At 41.0% G+C, this 17,309-nt stretch overlaps 1 protein-coding gene across 6 annotated transcripts in view; it reads left to right on the top strand.

The window, feature by feature from the left end:
- Positions 1 to 906: 906 nt before the first annotated feature.
- The window catches only part of LOC137166416 (inter-alpha-trypsin inhibitor heavy chain H3-like), a 33,826-nt gene continuing 17,423 nt past the window's right edge, over positions 907 to 17,309 (top strand). Inside the window, exons 1-8 of one of the 6 annotated variants that reach the window (XM_067568137.1) lie at positions 907 to 2,711; positions 5,855 to 6,017; positions 8,410 to 8,575; positions 8,947 to 9,013; positions 10,436 to 10,596; positions 11,545 to 11,637; positions 14,391 to 14,576; positions 15,617 to 15,756. The gene's annotated coding sequence lies outside the window, so the exon portion shown is untranslated. Of the gene's footprint in view, positions 2,712 to 5,854; positions 6,018 to 8,409; positions 8,664 to 8,946; positions 9,014 to 10,435; positions 10,597 to 11,544; positions 11,638 to 14,390; positions 14,577 to 15,616; positions 15,757 to 17,309 lie in introns of those variants that run through there. The other 5 variants (XM_067568140.1, XM_067568139.1, XM_067568138.1 and 2 more) reach the window with 5 other exon arrangements.

Genomic DNA, 17,309 nt, shown 5'->3' with positions numbered 1-17,309 from the left:
AAGCCTTCAGCGTTCCAAAGGCTCTGTTTCAAGGGCTAATATCTAGCACAGACGTGCATCAACTGCAGTTAGCAGAACAGTAAAGGAAGCTGGTGGGTTCTGAATCATAAGAGAAGCCAAATCTATGAGCTAGTCTGAGGTAAAACCATGACGGTGGGGTATTAAAACAAAACAAAAAACATCACCACAACCAAAACCCACCAGGAAGGCAATTTTGAATTCACTACTGAAATGTGTGGGGAGCCAGTAGAGCTGGTTGAAGATAGCGGCTGTGATCTCTCTCCTCTGTAAATTGTACAATGTACTGCTTCAGGTCTGAGGACCTCTATGTAGGCTCAAAAGCTTTTCTCTCTCACCAGCAGAAACTGGTCCAATACAACAGCAGTTCCCAACTTTTTTGAGTGAAAGCCCCACTAGTTAACACATGGCCCTTCACCAGCTATCAACACACACAAACCCGATAAATACATAATAAATTACATAATAAATTACGCTTACCTGAGTAAGCAGCTAAGACTTCCCTGGCATGGCTGCCACTGCACGCTCCATGTAGCCCTGCCCTTCCCTTCTCTCATGGACCGAGGATAATGGAGGCAGGTTTTGGCGGGGCTGCTCCTCTCCAACTGGGTGCCTAGCTGGTGAGGGGTTGGGGGGGCTCTGCTCCTCTGGTCCAGCTGGCGTGAAGCTCAGGGAGCTAAAGGACCTCAATATTACTGAAGCTTCATGGACCGCCCCTGGACTCTTTGGCACCCCCCCCAGGGGGTCCGGTTCCCCCCCCAGGTTGGGAACCATTACAATAGAATAAATTACTTCCCCAGCATGTGTGTCTAATATCCTGGGACCAACGTGGCTACACCAACACAGCAAACAAAAAAGCGTTGTGAAGTTCTACGGAAGAGTAGCTGTATGTTTAGAAATAAAAGCAGAAGCTGGCTGGAGTGTGACTTGTCCTCCACTACCTCACTTCTGTGACCAAGATAAGTATAGCTGTGGAAAATGCATGTTAATGTCTCGTCTCTTGATTTACAGAACCCCAGCACTAGGGATGTGGTAAGTGCTGTAATGACACAAGAGTTGAACTTAACGCCTTTTGGGGTGAAAAGTGTTGTTACGTCTCATGCTCTTATTATGGATTTAAATCCCTTTAACAAAAATTATTTTGGCTCATTTGGAAGTCTGTAAATTACAATGCATCTCTGGCCCCGAGTTATGCTATAGAGTCCTTAACCACTTATTGACTTGGTGCTTGGTGGGCTCTTCCAGACGTTTGTGTCTACGTAAAACATGGTTAATCTGCAGTCAGTAAGGATGGCTATGAGCAGTGTTTCTCCCCTTCCCCCAGACTAGGCTGCCACACAATTATCTTCCGGGCTTCAGATCTTCAGATAAAGATCGTCAATCTTTAGCATATTGATTTGCTGTGCAGGCAAGACCATCTACTCGTGTAGCCAATTTGCTCAAACCTCTGAGTACTCTGTGCACGAGACCATCCCAGCTGGTGCTGTTCTGTGTCCATGTCACCCGGGCATCCTAACTCTTGCTGAAGTACTATGGGTGACCGGCCCAGATTTTTCCAGACTGTGCTTGTCCAAACATGGCTAAACAGTATGGTCAATGCAGTCATATGAACATGGTTGTGAGGAAAATGGCTACTAGGGGACACAACCCAACCATGTTTTTTGGTAACAAGGTTAGATATGTGAAAAAACAAAAACACTGCTTACAAAAAAACTGTTGCATTTGTAATGTACACAGAGCTTTAGTTCATAAAGCATCATGGCTTCTGCCTACCTCTCCCCACCCACTTACATAATATACTAAATAAAGAGACAAAGTAGCTGTAGGGATAACTTAGTTTTCCTCATTCTAATAAAGTTCCTTGCCCAGTATTAGAAGACAGCTACCTTTTCTATGATTGCCATTGTCGCATGATTCTGTAGAATGGAGTTAGCATAATTAGCACAAATTTCTCTGTAACTGGGGTTTCTCATTCTTCAGATCATCGATGGCCTAGAAATCTACAGCATGAAAATTGATAGTAAAGTGACTTCTCGATTTGCCCACACTGTCAGCACCAGTCGAGCTGTCAATCATGCCAATGTGTCTAAGGAAGCGTTTTTGATGTGGAGCTCCCCAAGACAGCCAATTTCAGCATGTGTGCAGTTTGCTGTTAGCTTGTCTCCAACTTGCTGTGTTGATTTATTTTTTTCACCCTCAGTGACACAATTTACATTTTACTCGCCTTCTCACTTAAAAATGGCACAGTAAAATGTAAAAAAGAGAAGTATGAATGTTTTAATAACAAAAAAAAAAGCATGGAAAATATGGACCCAGGACTGCCAACAGGGTGGAGAAGGGGGGCAATTTCTGAGGGCCTGGTGATTTAAAAGGGCCCTGGCGGATGGGAGGATAGATACGTGTCCGCCTCTCCTCCACACACACACACCCTTCCCCCGAGGCCCTTGTTGCTCGCGCTCGCCGCCCCTCCCCTGAGCCAAGCTTATTTATTATGCACCAAAAGGATTGCCTGTAAAATATAAATCAGATATAAATGAAGAATTCATAGATACCTTTATCTTCACACAGCTTTTTGTTTCGACTGCAGGACAATTGATGGCATCACCTATCTGGGAAACATAAAATTAAAAAAAAGCTGCCAAAAAGCAATACAAGAAGGCGGTTTCATGTGGACATACTGCAGGTCTAGTCAAGTAAGACTCTTTCATAACAACGAGGTTTGCTTTTATTTCTATAGATCAGAGTGTCCATCCTTCTAGAATCAGTATTCACCTCCAGTCCTATAGGACACGTGTGTCCCTATGTATCATGAGGTAATTTGAGAAGCCTATATTTGATATCAAAAGAGCAGTTACTTACCTTACAGTATCTGTGGTTCTTTGAGATGTGTTGTCCACACAGATTCCACTTCTGATATGCAAGCACCCCATATATGTGAAATTGGATTATTTTGGGCAGTGTCTGCTGGAGCTGCCCTTGTGCCCTGGATATCTTCGCATCCCCATTCAAGGGCATAAAAGGCCAACGCAGATTCAGCCATTCTTCAACTCTTTTGCCAACATGGACTCCTATTGTTCTTTGATTCTGTAGTGAGGAAGGTAATAAGAGGTAGAAAGCCTCTATCTGGCTTTGGGGTCAGGCCTGCTTCCTGCTTGGGCTGGTGTATATACCCTCAGTGAGCAGAGCGTGGTTCTCAAATCCTTTAATTAATTGAGGCATTTTGTAGGTTCATGCATTAAATAGTTCACAAACTTTGAATGATTGGTCCTTGATGATCATTTGGACCTCTTAAGGTATTCTAGAGTATTAGAGCCACGAAACCTTATGTATCACAATGGATGCGGCCATCATATGTGGCATTGTATCAGAGGCATCTAAAGCAGCCTTCAGAGATGTTGGGGCAACTAAATGTCTTTCAGACACTAGAGACTTTAAGGTCTCCCTATGTTCCCAAGGACACTTCTCTACGAATTGTGATACCTTGTCCCAGGTCAGATAGTTGTATTTTGACAGAAGCATCCGATAATCAAAATGTTAATCGGGACGCTAGCTGAGGTTATTGGTATCAAAGAGTTGGTACTGGGGGAAGTGCAGACCATGGTCTCAGGCGTACCATGAGGACTCAGTGACCAGCCAGTAGTGCTAAGGCATCAGAGCATTCTGATGTCGGCCATGAGCCGCCTTTTGGCTGAGGGTCATAAGTAGAGATAGAAATATGATGTGTTTTATTTTGCTAGTCACTGGAGAGGGTGACCTAAGCCTATGGTCACCCTGGGGGTGATGACTAGGTAGAGGAGGACTTGACTTCTCTGCCTGATTCAGTAGTTGAGGGATCTTGATCCCTTTGACAACAAATGAGCCTGGCAGCTTGATGCAGAGCTGCAACTCACAGGAGCACTAGCCAAAAGTGACTGTTCAGGTTTTTGGGGGATCTTTTGCCTCAGACGTTGAAGGGGCCCTCATCAAGCACTCTATTAGACTGGGCTTGAACTGGGCCTTCCTCTCCTGCTGCATAGTCTGGGAGAAGGAACGGGAGATTGAGCATTTACCAGGGATGTACCCTGGGCCAAGGCAGAAGCAGTACCTAGAATGCCCAGCATTGAGCAGGATAGCAGCCTTGCAATAGGGGGCAAGTTTTAAATCCCTGAGAGTCCTAGAACCAAGGGTATCCTCAAACCTATTCTAAATTTTTTGTGAGGGAGGGAAAGGAGATTGCCAAGGGGTATAAACAAAAAACTAGTAACTATACTAACTATGATAAGTATATTAACTACTGCTAACTAGTCAAACAAGATCGTGTGGTGTGCAGAATAAGTGAACACTGCAGGATTTCTGTCTTCCTGCCATGAACAGTAAGGAATGGAGGATCAGTTGGGCCTGCATTGCCCTTCATGCTCTCTGGTGGAGAGTGAGGGCAGGCACAAAGCCAATCCAGGGTGCAGACACTGCTATCCAAAAAGAATCTGATCTCACGTGCATAGGATACATGTGCACCCAAGCGAGATATCTGTGTGGACAGTCACTCCGAGAAGAAACCATTATTCTTATTCACCCTGATATGGGATTAATTTTGTAATTAACTTTGCATTTCTTTTCACCTGGGGACGTCAACTAAGTGCCAAAGTTGGCAAACATTAATTGTGCTTCATGACACCACACACATTTTCTTGCCTCATAGGGAGGTGTAAATTGAATAACATATTTGATTAGCATTAATCTGTTGAATCTAATATAGGCATTTATACTGAGCACACCATCATGGTATCCTACTGCCTATTTGACAAGATTAATGTTTTTAAGTACCACGTGGCAATGATTTGACTGTTGGATGAATGATTGTGTGAAACAGTGTTAAGAGACCAAACTTAGTCTCATTCCAGCCATTCAGTGGTAGGAGTTAAACTTTGTCCTCTGTGCTTTGGCCATTTTATTGTTATTCCTAACTCTCATTTTGGGAATGGATATTGTATACTATTCATGTCTTATATCACATGCATCTCTCTCTTGTCTGAAGCTATACATTCATTGCAAAAAAAGGTGTGTATTTATAGTGAGACAGGTAACTTGAGATAGCTATCTTGATTTAAAAATCCTAGTGGAGACAAGGCACAAATAGTGTTTATCTTGATGTAGGAAGTTGAGGTCAACCCCAGGTGTGGGGGGGTATAGTACTGATCTCAACTAGCTAGGTCAATCTTATACTTTCCTGCATAGGGTTGACATTGATGACTTACCTCAAAGGAAAAACTACCTGTGCCTTGTCTCCATTAAGATTTTATATCAAGACAGTTATATAGTGTTAGTTTTTGTGATAGGCTAATGCAGCCATCCTCATTTACACAGAGCACCTAGGAGCCATTGATTTAAAAATGGACTTTTGCTTACTACTATCCACTTGAACCAAATTCAAATCGATATCCTAGGGTGTAGGCTCTAACAACTTTATCCTGCAAGGTGCTGAGCACTCCTGTGAGATGCTGAGTGCCCTTCACCTCTACTGACTGCAATGCAATTAGGATCAAGCCCCAAATTCTCAGTGCTTTCTAGTTCACACTATGAAATCACTCTTAATTAGCTGGTCAATCCAAGTTACTTTGAAGGAATGTCTGGTCACAAGACCTATTGCTGTGAAGATGAGAACTGAAGCTGTAGTTCCTGGTATGTTAAAAACTATAAAAGAATTCCATTAATATTGATTCTTAAAACAAAATGAAACCAGGGGAAAGATTTAATGGTTGTAGTGTGATAGCAATTCCTTATTGATAAGAAGCAGCATCCAGGGGATTCTCATATTGATGTTTTTCTGATTTGTAGTTACTTTGCTTAACATTTTTAGGGCCTCTGGGAGGAAAACTGAAAAGTTTACTGTTTCAGCCAACATTGCAGCAGCCAGCAAAGTCACTTTTGAGCTCACTTATGAGGAACTCTTGAAATGGCACTTGGGAAGATACGAGATGTTGATTAAAGTAAAACCAAAGCGGCTTGTCAAACAATTTCAGGTAAATTTCATTTATATTCAGCAACATTTACACAGAGCAGTTAAAAACTTTAGTAGAAACAGTGGGCAAATACTATGGCTACTTACTGCAGCCACAATATTTGCAAGTATCTCTGATCCTTGATAGAATAAAATAAGCAGGATCAATCAATTTCAAACAAAGTTGCAAAGTTACTTTTATTACTGAAGAGTTATCTGTGAAGACTGAAGTTGCAGATGTTCTGTCTCAACCTCATTCATAAACCACCCAAGATAGTACTTTACTATCACTTAAAATGCCATAAAGCTCCTTTAACTTCTAGCATGCAACTGTTGGCTTACGTTGTTCTATTCTACTCTGCTTCTCCTCCAGTTGGCTAAGCAACTGTATCATGTTAATAAATCATAACATGACAAAACACTGTCTGAGGTTGCACAACTTGATTAAGTAAACTCTACTCAAGTTTAAAAGCCACTTGCTTTGTTAGAAGAATTCTGAAATGAAAAGGGGCCTTTGATGTATTCCTTATATCTTTACCCACAATGCTCTTCCAGTCTAGGATTAATTCCGTAATTAATACTTTCCAGCTCCCAGCCATTTCATAACTGAGGTTTAGGGTCGGAATTTTGGCAACAAACTGAATTGGGCTGTGCTATAGGAATGCTGAATGCAGTCTTTTCTATGCTCTGCAAGCCTGAACTGCATGGATGTCGTTCCCAGTTTTAGCCATTTTATATCTTTGTGTCTGAATTCTACTTTAAACCCACGTTAACATTCTGGACATAGCGCAAGGTTTGCTTTTTTACTGAGGCATTTGGGAAGGAGTTGGAAAGCACATAAGACAGGGAGTTTGGTCATCTGGGAATTATAATGTAGTGGAGTCACATGGGAATGAATTATTGTTGCAGGGACTGGAGTTTAGCAGTTCAGTGTAATTGTTGGTTCTGTTTGTCATTATTGCAAGAGGTATTCAGAGCAGGGGTGAACGCTCTAGCGTGTGTTAAAAATTGCAATAAATACATTGTAATAACAGGCTATTGATAGAACTGGTTGGGAATTTTTCAGCAAACTTTTCCACTGAAAACTGCTTATTCATCTAACCTGAAACTTTCCATGATTTTGACAAATTTCTTATATTGAAAAAAACGTGGAAATGTTTTGTAATGGTGAAAACGTCCTATTTTTGGAATAAGAGCCTCTCTTTTTGGTTCAAAATTTAAGTTAATTTATAGTAAAAAAAATAAATAATTAAAAGTATCTTGATTGACCCTTTTAATTTAAAACTTTTTGACATAGAAATGAAAAATTTTGACTGAGCAAGACCAATGGGCTTTTTCTCAAATTATTGGTTCATGAACATTTGAGATTTTGACTTTCTGTCATGATTTGAAACAGAAAATTTTTTCAAAATCTCAAAAATGTTCTCAGGATGGGAAAACTATTTCTCATCCAGCTTTGTATGTGTGTATATATATGTATTTAGTATGTGTATCTTTTGTAACAATTATCATAAATAGTATTACATTAAAATAACATTATTTAGTTTGCAAAGTCAAGCATATGGCGGTTAAGAAATGCTAGTTTATGCCTGTGCAACATAATTCCTACTCTTACCCTCTTTTGTGTTCATCCTGTGCACTGAATGAAGGGGCCCCATGGAAAAACAGTATGTGATGATGTCACTAAAGACTATATCATAATGCATATACACAAGGGGCAGAATTAAGGCAGCACAAACAGCTGTAAATTTAGTATTTCCTAGCTTTTGAATGTTGGACTTTGCAACCGAACTAGCACAGATTTTTAAATGTAATTTTCTAGGTTTTGTAAAAGAAAACAGTAAAACCAAATGCGATTAAGTTCACCTGTCATGTCTCGGAATACATAATCATCAGGGTTTGAACCCTGAATCTGCAGCACAGATTTATACCACTTGAACGAGAAGACTAATTACTTTAGCTAGCAGCAGCAGAATGCTGTTATCCCCTAAGTGGGGAATGGGCTGCTGGGGCTATGTGCTGGATCTGGATGGAGGGCAGGGGGCAGGGAGGCAAGCTCGATCCTTTCTTTTCTTCCCCAACCCCCAGTAGTTCCGGGAACCTCTGCCCCATATGGTACCTAAAGAGTCAGGGGGTGGACTGCTAGGGTCATTTGTTGGGTCTCGAGAATGTGGTTTGGAGGAGAGAAGTCCAGCCAAGCTCTTCCGCCCCTAACTGCCCCCTCCCCTCCCCTGCTACAGTTGCTCTGGCAGTTCCCAGATGTTTCCTGTGCCATGCGGGAAACCCAGGCCCATCTTTTTAAAATGTTCAGGTATTTTGGCAGGCTGCCAACATTTTCATGAGGAATGCAGCTGAGAGAAAAGGAAATGGGCAATCTTAAACAGTTTATAATTAAGGTTATGTCTTTACTGCAGAGCTAGCTTAGTCCAGCTGAGCAGCATCTGGGTTAGCCAAGTCCACATCTGAGCAGTCACACACTGCAAAACCATACCTGAGCTACTGGATCCTCACTGGTGCTACACTACCCCTTGTGTGTTGCTAGGACTTCTGGGGACATATTGCATCCTTCCCTGTGCTGCAGTAAGCTGAGCTGCTCCATGATTCTTTCCTAGTAAATTGTGCAAGAACATGTCTGTCCTTCTGAGCTCATGGAGGGAATTGTGAGAAGGTATTTGAACACTGTTAGCACTCAAGTGGTTTATCCTGCATCCTCACTGCAAAGTGAGGATAAGTGAAAGTGGCATCCAGGCTCTAACCCATACCCTAGCCACTGGGCCCCCACATGGGGGGAAGGAGGAGGGTACACTTTACCAGGGCCCGGAGGCCCTGGGCGGCCCGGCCCAGGCTGTAACCCCCATTACAGTAAGGAAAAAATTGAGACTAAGTTGTAGCTCATGCCTGAGGATATTTATAGAAACTTATTTCCCTGTATCTATGTATTTATTGTCCAGATCTTGTGAGATTTGCTGGAGCCAATCAGCAGCAGTGTTAGAGCAGTCTCAAGCACCATTCTGAACAGTGAGTTGCTGGGCCTGCTGGCCCAGGCCAGGCCCTTCTCTAGAATAGAGTGTGTGTTTGTGCAGTTAAACTAGGACTTGTAGTGTGAGACTGAGAGACAGAGAGATGTGTGCTCCTCTCTGTGACATGGTCTGTCATATCAAGATCAAGAACTACCAGTCCCAGAGTTCCTTGTGCATAGGCAGGAGGGAGGGACAACTGGTGGGAGGGGCAAATCAAGGCACTTTAAGACAGTGGCAGCCAGGGCTGCTGCTTCTTTTGGTAGGATTTGCAGGCCCAAAATATATGTAAGTGTCTAATTCACTCACAGTCACACACACACACCCCATACTGCCATATCTGGTGGTGGCTATAAATACAAATCAGGCAGCCAGAAACCTAAGGAGGTAAAAGAAAGGGAACTAAAAGAAGCTAAAGGACACCAATCTATTCTCCAGTTTTTCAAATCAAACAAGGCCTTTCTGCAGTCAGGCAACATACTAACTAGGGAAGCAGATGAACAAAATCAAGATGAAAATGATTTAAATATAGAGACTGTGTCTGTAGCACTGACAATCAATGACAAAGAAAAGCTGCCAGAACATGCATCATATGACTCCAGTCTAATGCTTGAAGATAGTCAGGTAGTATCAACATTAGCACCACCAAATTCAGAAGGTTTACAAGAAGCAGGAGAGAGTAGTGCTACACTATCTGATTCTTGTCTTTTCAAAGACCTGAAAACATAACAGATTCTATCCATCAAAAAATTGTTCTGTCTGGTGTCCTCACTTTTGAAGAAATGTGGAAGCTAGCAAAGTCAATGCCAAAAGATGTTGATGGGCATAATTTTCCTGAATTTCTTCTCAAATGTAAGACTACCAACAAGAGAGAAAAGATACCAAGAGACTGGCTTGTTTGGAGTGCTACCAACCAAGCATGAGGGATGGTGGTATGTGTGTGGGAGGGGGTCCATGTTACAAGTTTGTACTGGGCCTGAAAAAGTTATGCTTGGGCCCTGCCTAACCAGGCCAGCTATCCCAGGTTTAAAGCACCATGAAGCTTGGATGAGAGATCTTTGTGTATGGACAGGAATGGGAGGGAGTGGGGGTTAGGGTTAACACCCAGATAAGAACCTCAGCTAACTCTGCACTGAAGACCTATCCCAAGACATACCTGAATGGAATGTTATGAGACAAATGAAAGGCATCTCTCTAGCCTGAGCACTTTTTCGTCACCAAATTGCAAAGTTCTGCAGCAAACAATGGAGGCAGTAAAGCTTCTAAAAAAAAAAAAGGTTGTAAGAATATCTTATTATGGAAAGCATCAGGTAATATAAATATAAGGGTTGTTACTAGTTGTCTTTATAAAAAAAATATGCACAAGCTTCACAATTTCACGTTCTCATTTGTTTCTTTTAACATTGATTATTATTTGTTCTAGACGAAGGAAGCATTCCTCAAAATATTAGAAGATGTCAAAGAGAATGATCATTTCAACTTTATCTTGTTTGATGATAGGATAATATCCTGGAAGAAATACTTGGTCATGGCTACCTTAGATAATTTGAAGGAAGCACAGAAGTTTGTTAAAAGTCACAGGATGTAAATATCTCTAAAGTTTAACAACATACCTTTCTCTAAAAAAGAAATTCATAATAAATACCTTGCATTTACATAGCATCTTTCCTCCAAGAATCTCAGATAGGGACGTGATGAATCCATATTTTCACTATTCAGCTAAATAATGAATAATTGGTGTTACTATTTGGCAAATAATGAATATGAATAAGAGGAGATGGAAGATATATTTGCTGATGGACAATTAAGTCCAGCAGAAGAGAATAGGAAGAGATGTCTGGGTCTGAGGAAGGTGGCAAGAAAGAATCTGGTCAAAGGTTGGGCATGGGAACAGAGTGTGTAGCCACAGAGAGCTTGAGGGAGTCAACAGCAGAAAGAAGGAGTAGGAGGATTGGGCAGAACTGGTATTAGGTGAAAGACTGTGGCCTGGAATGGTGGCAGAAGCCAACAGGATGGAACGCAGGGCTCTACAGCATTGTTCAAAAAGCTAAGTATTTAGCACGATTAAAATTATACCATGAACCAAATAAAAATGGCTACCACAATTAGCACAGTAGCATGATAAATCTCAATGCTACGCCCAACCCACAGAGTGCACATATTGCTTGGTTTCCTGTTGGAAACTTACCTCTCAAAGACATGCACAGTAAACATGAAGGAAGCAACTGCGGGAGTGACCTGATTGCTCCCTCATTTGATCTGGAGCTCTTGAGGGACAGAACAACCCATGATAATGTGAAACCACTCTGCATATTTTTTCTGTGTCTGTGCTACTGTCACATAGCGGTGAGTAGAAGCTGTCAACAGTATCCTTCACTCTTACAGGGGCATGTAGGCTGTAGGTGGGCTTGAAACATTCTGGATTGACACATAGTAGAAAACTGTACACACTTGTGGTATTTATTCTTGTTCTGTTTTCTGTGATCATGTTTCTTGCCGCTACCAACATAAATGATGCTTTAATAAGAACAGTTGAAATGATGAATAAAGCTCACAAGGAAAAGGCTTTGCCTGAGAGAAGCTCCTCTACAATTATAATGCTCACTGACGGGAATCCCTCTACAGGTGAGTGTTCATAGTTATGCTGCCTGTAGGTATGCTGCTGTTGGTTAGCGCATCTGTAACTGCATCCCTGTGATCAGCCAGGTGCCGTTACTAAGGAATGACCAGTAAGCAAAGAACCCATACTGTGAACATAAAAATTATTTAGAGCAGCTATTCACTCCTGTTCTGCTGCTGTTTGTCTCTTTGCTTGAAACTTGAGACTGTTTCTGGAAGTGTTAAAACATTACGGCCTCTATCATTTTTAGTTGTCACTATTTTAATTAGGAACTTTAAGTAGTTTCCAAGTTAAAAACAGAAAAAATTGAACCAATCAAAAAAAATGCAAGACCCATAATGACTGCCATTGGGATTTACCTGTAATCGCTCCTCACTAGGCATGTACTTTCTTTATGCTAAACTTTTTGTGCATGTATTTTAACCACATAATATTATTTTTCTAAACATGCTCTTTAAAAGGAAAGATTCTTCTCCACCTAGGATCAGGGGCCAGGAGCAAGGCCACAGTCGGGGCCAGAGCTGTAGCTGGGGCTGCAGTTGGGAGCAGGGCTACGGGTGGGGCTGAAGCTGTGGCTGGGCCTGGAGCCAATAGCCAAGGCCAGGGGGGCAGGTCTGGGGCCAGGAACGGGGCTGGAAGTGAACTGTGGCTGGGGCCAAGGCTGGAGCAAGAGCTGGATGCGTGGTCAGATATGGAGCCACGCCTGGACCAGGGGTTGGGGCTACGGTTGGGGCCAAGGCCGAAGTAGAGCTGGGGGTAGAGAAGCGCTGGGTGGTGCTCCCACCCTGCACCCCTGTGGGGGCTGGCCTGGGCCCTCCAGACCTCCCTAACATCCTCTGTGCCTCTCCAGAGGGGCATGCCCCACATTTTGGGGACCTCTGTTCTATTCCATTCTGTTCAGATCTTAAATTGCACACATCATCATGCCTGGGTTATTACCCACTGAGTCTCTTCAGAGTGTTCGGCGATTATAAACATAGCTCAGTTGTGCATCATGAGGAGAAGTTAATGTCTTATGGGTGGAGGGCTATAGATACTAGTTTTCACCACTAGCTTTACATTCTCTCTGTCTACGGTGATTTTGGACTGAGCTGTGCAATTGTATTTTCCTAGCCAAATACCTTCTGCTACTCTCTTTTAGTGTCTAGGAAGTTGTCTGACAATTTTTGAAGCATAGGTCTGTCAACTCAGTGTGTGAATTGAAGGGGACCTGGTGGAGTATTCCCCTTATTAAAATAAAGTATATTTAATAAATGTGGCTGAAGGCAGAAGAGAAAGGGGAGTTCCTTTTGTAAAATGTTCAGCTTCAAAAGTCATGTTCGCAGTGAAGGAATGAGACCCGAATCTAAAGCTTATCTCTTTCACCAACAGAAATTGGTCTAATAAAAGAAATCACCTCACCCACCTTGTCTCACTAATCCAATGGACAAATACATTTTTTTATAACTCAGTTCTGTATTTTCTTCTTGGTTCAGTATCCAGCATGTGATAGAGAACATTAGAGCCCAATACTATAAAGTGCTGAGAATAACATAATAACAGCATCCTCAACTCTCATTAAATTCAGTGAGAAGAGAGTAAGGCATTCAGCAACTGGCAGTATAATGATCTCAAACTATGAAGCAATCACACCTCCTGCTTGATCTGTCTGTGTTACCCATATAGAGAATTTTCAGTAGAACCCCAATTTTAGGAACATTGATCTTACACATGACCGGTTAAATGAAACATTTTTCTGCAGCTGAAATCATCTTTCTGTCACCGAATGTGGCTTCAGTCCTTCAGCCAATGTTCAAGTATCTGTACAGGGTTTGAAGAGACTGAGAGATTTGGTGGCAAAAAACCCCAAATCAGACATGCTGTATGCATTTGTTACTGCTCATTATGTACACTATCATTGAAGGATTAATGAATTAATTTATGCACCATATCTACTGTAATTTTGAGAGTTCAATTTTAGGAACTCAGTCTCCATTTAGTTAATAAATAGGGGTTCTAATTCATTTACTTTATAATAGTAATTACCAACTGTCCTTTTTATTTACTCCCCATTACAACAACTAATATTACACTAAGTCACCTGTCTGCGTTAGGGGACAGTTTAAGCTGGAAGCTCCACTAAAAATGTACACTTGTTAATTGTGATGGGTTTTTTTTTTTTTTAAATAGGAACTATCTGGTAGTAAAGAGGTAGCCAGATTGTTGCCCATTCAGATATGCACTCCACACTATAGTGCTCATCTTCGATAGAGACATGTGGCTGTGGAAAGTAGTAAAGAAAACTAATAAAACACTCTTCGTATATAGATCTCAAAGTGCTTTACAACGCAGGGTAAGGATTATTTATCTTCATTATCCAAAACAAGGAAACTGAGGCGCAGAAGCAAAATGGATTACAGAGGGTCACACAGCAATTCATTTGCAAGACTTGGAATAGAGTCCAGATTTTGGGACTGCTGGTCTCGTTCTCTATCCACTAGACCACACTACCTTCTAATGTAAAGTTTTTGATGTCCATTTTCATATTAATATAAGCAGCCTGGCCATTCGATTCAAAATGGAGATTTGCATGCTAAGACTATTTCTTTCTGCAGGATATACTCCCCTAGAATAAATGAGGGCAAATTAAGTGCGGCTTTCAGGCTCTTGGCTAGTTCCTAATGCAGTCCTTTGTTGGGCAAAATTTGAATGCCTGTCCACTAGTACATAGCACAGAGACTTATTTATTTTGATTTGATCCCTTTTTTTTCCTTTGCAGAGTTTTTATGATGAAGTGGCCAATCCCTTGCTTCTAGAAGTGCAACTGCACTACCCTTTCAATGCAATATCTGAATTAACTCAGCACCATTTCAATCATTACTGTGACGGCTTTGAAATCGTGGTGGCCGGACGAATTATAGACAATGACCTGAACAGTTTTACTGCTGATGTGAAAGCTCACGGTGTAAGTATTGATTTTGCTGTGTGTTTATTTTAAGCACTAGTCTGTTTTATAAAGTGTGAAGGCTTGAGTCATGCCAGAAAATTCCTGCATTGGGAATAACAAAAACAAATAAGACTCTACATCCCCACTCTATACTGGAGTGTGTGTGACATATTTCAGTGTTCCTGCTTATGGATAGTAGTTGTATAATCACAACTTTAAAAAATGAAGTTCTACACCCACCATACAGTTAATGGGTAAACTTGCAAAATTACTTCATTTATTTAAAAGTGTAAGTCCCTTTGAAAGTAAATGACTTTTTTTCTTCTGAAATTTTTACCCACTGGCAAAATGGTAGACAGGCTATCAAATGGCACCAGTTACACAGTAGTATGTCTCTCTATATGTGGAGGGTTGCGAGTGCCACCATTTCCTCACTGATAAATAAATCAATTGTATTTGATCTGATAGAGGGGTTCTAACTCTCACCAAACATCCCATAATGGCAGTTTAGTGTTTCAGTACTTTTGGGAAGTAGTAATATAAAAGCATCCCACTATGAGATGAATTACTATGAACTAGCGAAAAGGAGTTAAATCTTCATGCTCTTGTATGCCGTTGATTGAAAAGGAAGTCTGATTACCCACTTAAATATCTCAATAACCCCATTATTTCATATTTGATCTAAATTAAGTGTGTTATCATTGCATTGCCTTATGTGGTAACACTGAGGTGATGTCAGTTGGCTGTTCCCGTAATTTGAACATGGATTCATAAAAACACAGAGGTGTCCCAGAGTATGTATGTTTGCATCAGAGCATGGCATGTGCCCAAATAGAGGTACCCAAAGCCACACCAAAATTTCTTGTCTTAGTCTGTAATGGTGAAGGTAATTTCTTTCTGACTGTATCTAGTCAGGGTAATTAAATGCAAGTTAATAGATACCATTTGTTAATTGCTGCATTTCTGTATATAAAAAATACACCCCTAATTGAAATACCTTTATGCAGTGGTGATATAATTTTAATTTTTGTAAACAGCAGCTTCTCAATTCCTAACAGGCAAGCAATGATGTGACAGTTACTGAACAAGTAAATATTGAAGAAACAACTAAAGCTCTCCAAGAACAGGAGTACATATTTGGGAATTACATTGAGAGGCTCTGGGCCTATCTCACCATCCAACAATTACTGGAAAAATGGTAACTAAATATATTTTTAAAAAGTATGCAGTTAAAATCACTGTGTGCATTGGTATTGACCAAAGCTTGTTACTATCAGATAACTTTGGTTGATGTGATACGAGTTGCTTAAGTTCTCAGTAGACGTGTCCACATCATGAAACCCATTAAAGCATATCAATTTCAGGAGAAGGGCAAAGGACTCGATGGACCATGGAAACTGAACAATTCTCTCATCTTTTGAAGTGGTCCATTCAGATCAGGGATGTGGAACATTTGAAGGACAGCCTAGGAAAGCTTACATTCGTACTGCCACATATGCCTTATCTTTCTGTGGATAAATAGAATACTTCAGACTTTCAATCTGGCATCTTTCTCCAACACTTAAATTCTTCCTAATAAAATGACAAGGAATTCCCCCCCTCACCCCTCTCCCTACATGACTTTCACCAATTTGCTCTGCATTCCAGAGGAAATGGACTTGGATCATTTTCTTTCTATTTATGTGGGACAAATTCTGCCTGACTGTGTGTACAACTCATTTTAATTGCAGTTAATGTATACCATGCATATAAGTCCTGTATCTCCCCTTCCCTTTTTTCCACCCCCATGAATGTTAGTGCTTTATTTCCATCCCCCATAGTTGTCATATGGCACTAAGGAATGGCACAACTCCACAAAGATCAGGGACCTAAGTGAGTGGAGCCATGTGAACCTTGTAATCTGGGTTCTGAGCAATGTAGGGAGGGTGCCTGGCATCAACCTGCACCTTCATGAAGGCCCACGTTGTTCTTCTGTTTTAGAACCTCCCTTTCCTGTACACATGCTTTGCATCACTATCTTCTGGAGTGGGCAAGAAGTACCTGAGCTCTATTAATGCCCTTTCTCATCCTGTAATGTTCAGCACATACCCTTCTCTTTGCAGTTTCCTATTCCCTACTGACTCTAAAGAATGAGGGACTAAATCGAGGTAGAAACTCAAAGCTGCTCTTTAACTGGCCACGTATTTGTGTATATTCCTAACTCAGATTCTGAATGTGGCTACAATTAGAGCAGCAAGGTCTTTGCTTGATTATTAGTCTCCCAAAGGCAAACAGGTAATTCATTTAAGAATAGACTCAGGTTAGAATGTAATAAATAATTTTGCCACTAAATGGCTTTAGGAATCCAGAATACAATAAATATTTTTTGGTTATAGATGGTCAGGCTTGATAATTTTTCTTTTTCCTAAAATGCTCTCCCCTAAAACCAGTGTTTAATGGAAACTACTGGCTCATGATGACCTTGTTAATTCAGGTGAACAATGCCACACAAGTCAAATGCACAGTAAACATGCAGGTCTATGTTTTACTTTGTATCACTTCATGGTTTGGAAAATGAGTGTTGACTGCAAGAAGTAGCACTAGTCAAACAAGAACCAGTGTAATAATATTAGATACCTATGTATAAAAATAGATTGATAATGGAACATGTATTGTTTTCCATAGATTTTTAAATGTTGTTGCAGAAAAACTGTTGTAAATAGATCAATGACGTGTGCTTTTTAGACCAATATATATATTTAATTCAAAGTA

Source organism: Emydura macquarii, unplaced genomic scaffold, assembly GCF_026122565.2.
Source record: "Emydura macquarii macquarii isolate MOO-44397 ecotype Brisbane River unplaced genomic scaffold, CSIRO-AGI_Emac_v2 contig_2846, whole genome shotgun sequence".
Taxonomy (NCBI): domain Eukaryota; kingdom Metazoa; phylum Chordata; order Testudines; family Chelidae; genus Emydura; species Emydura macquarii.
This window is presented reverse-complemented; position numbering and strand designations above follow the sequence as displayed.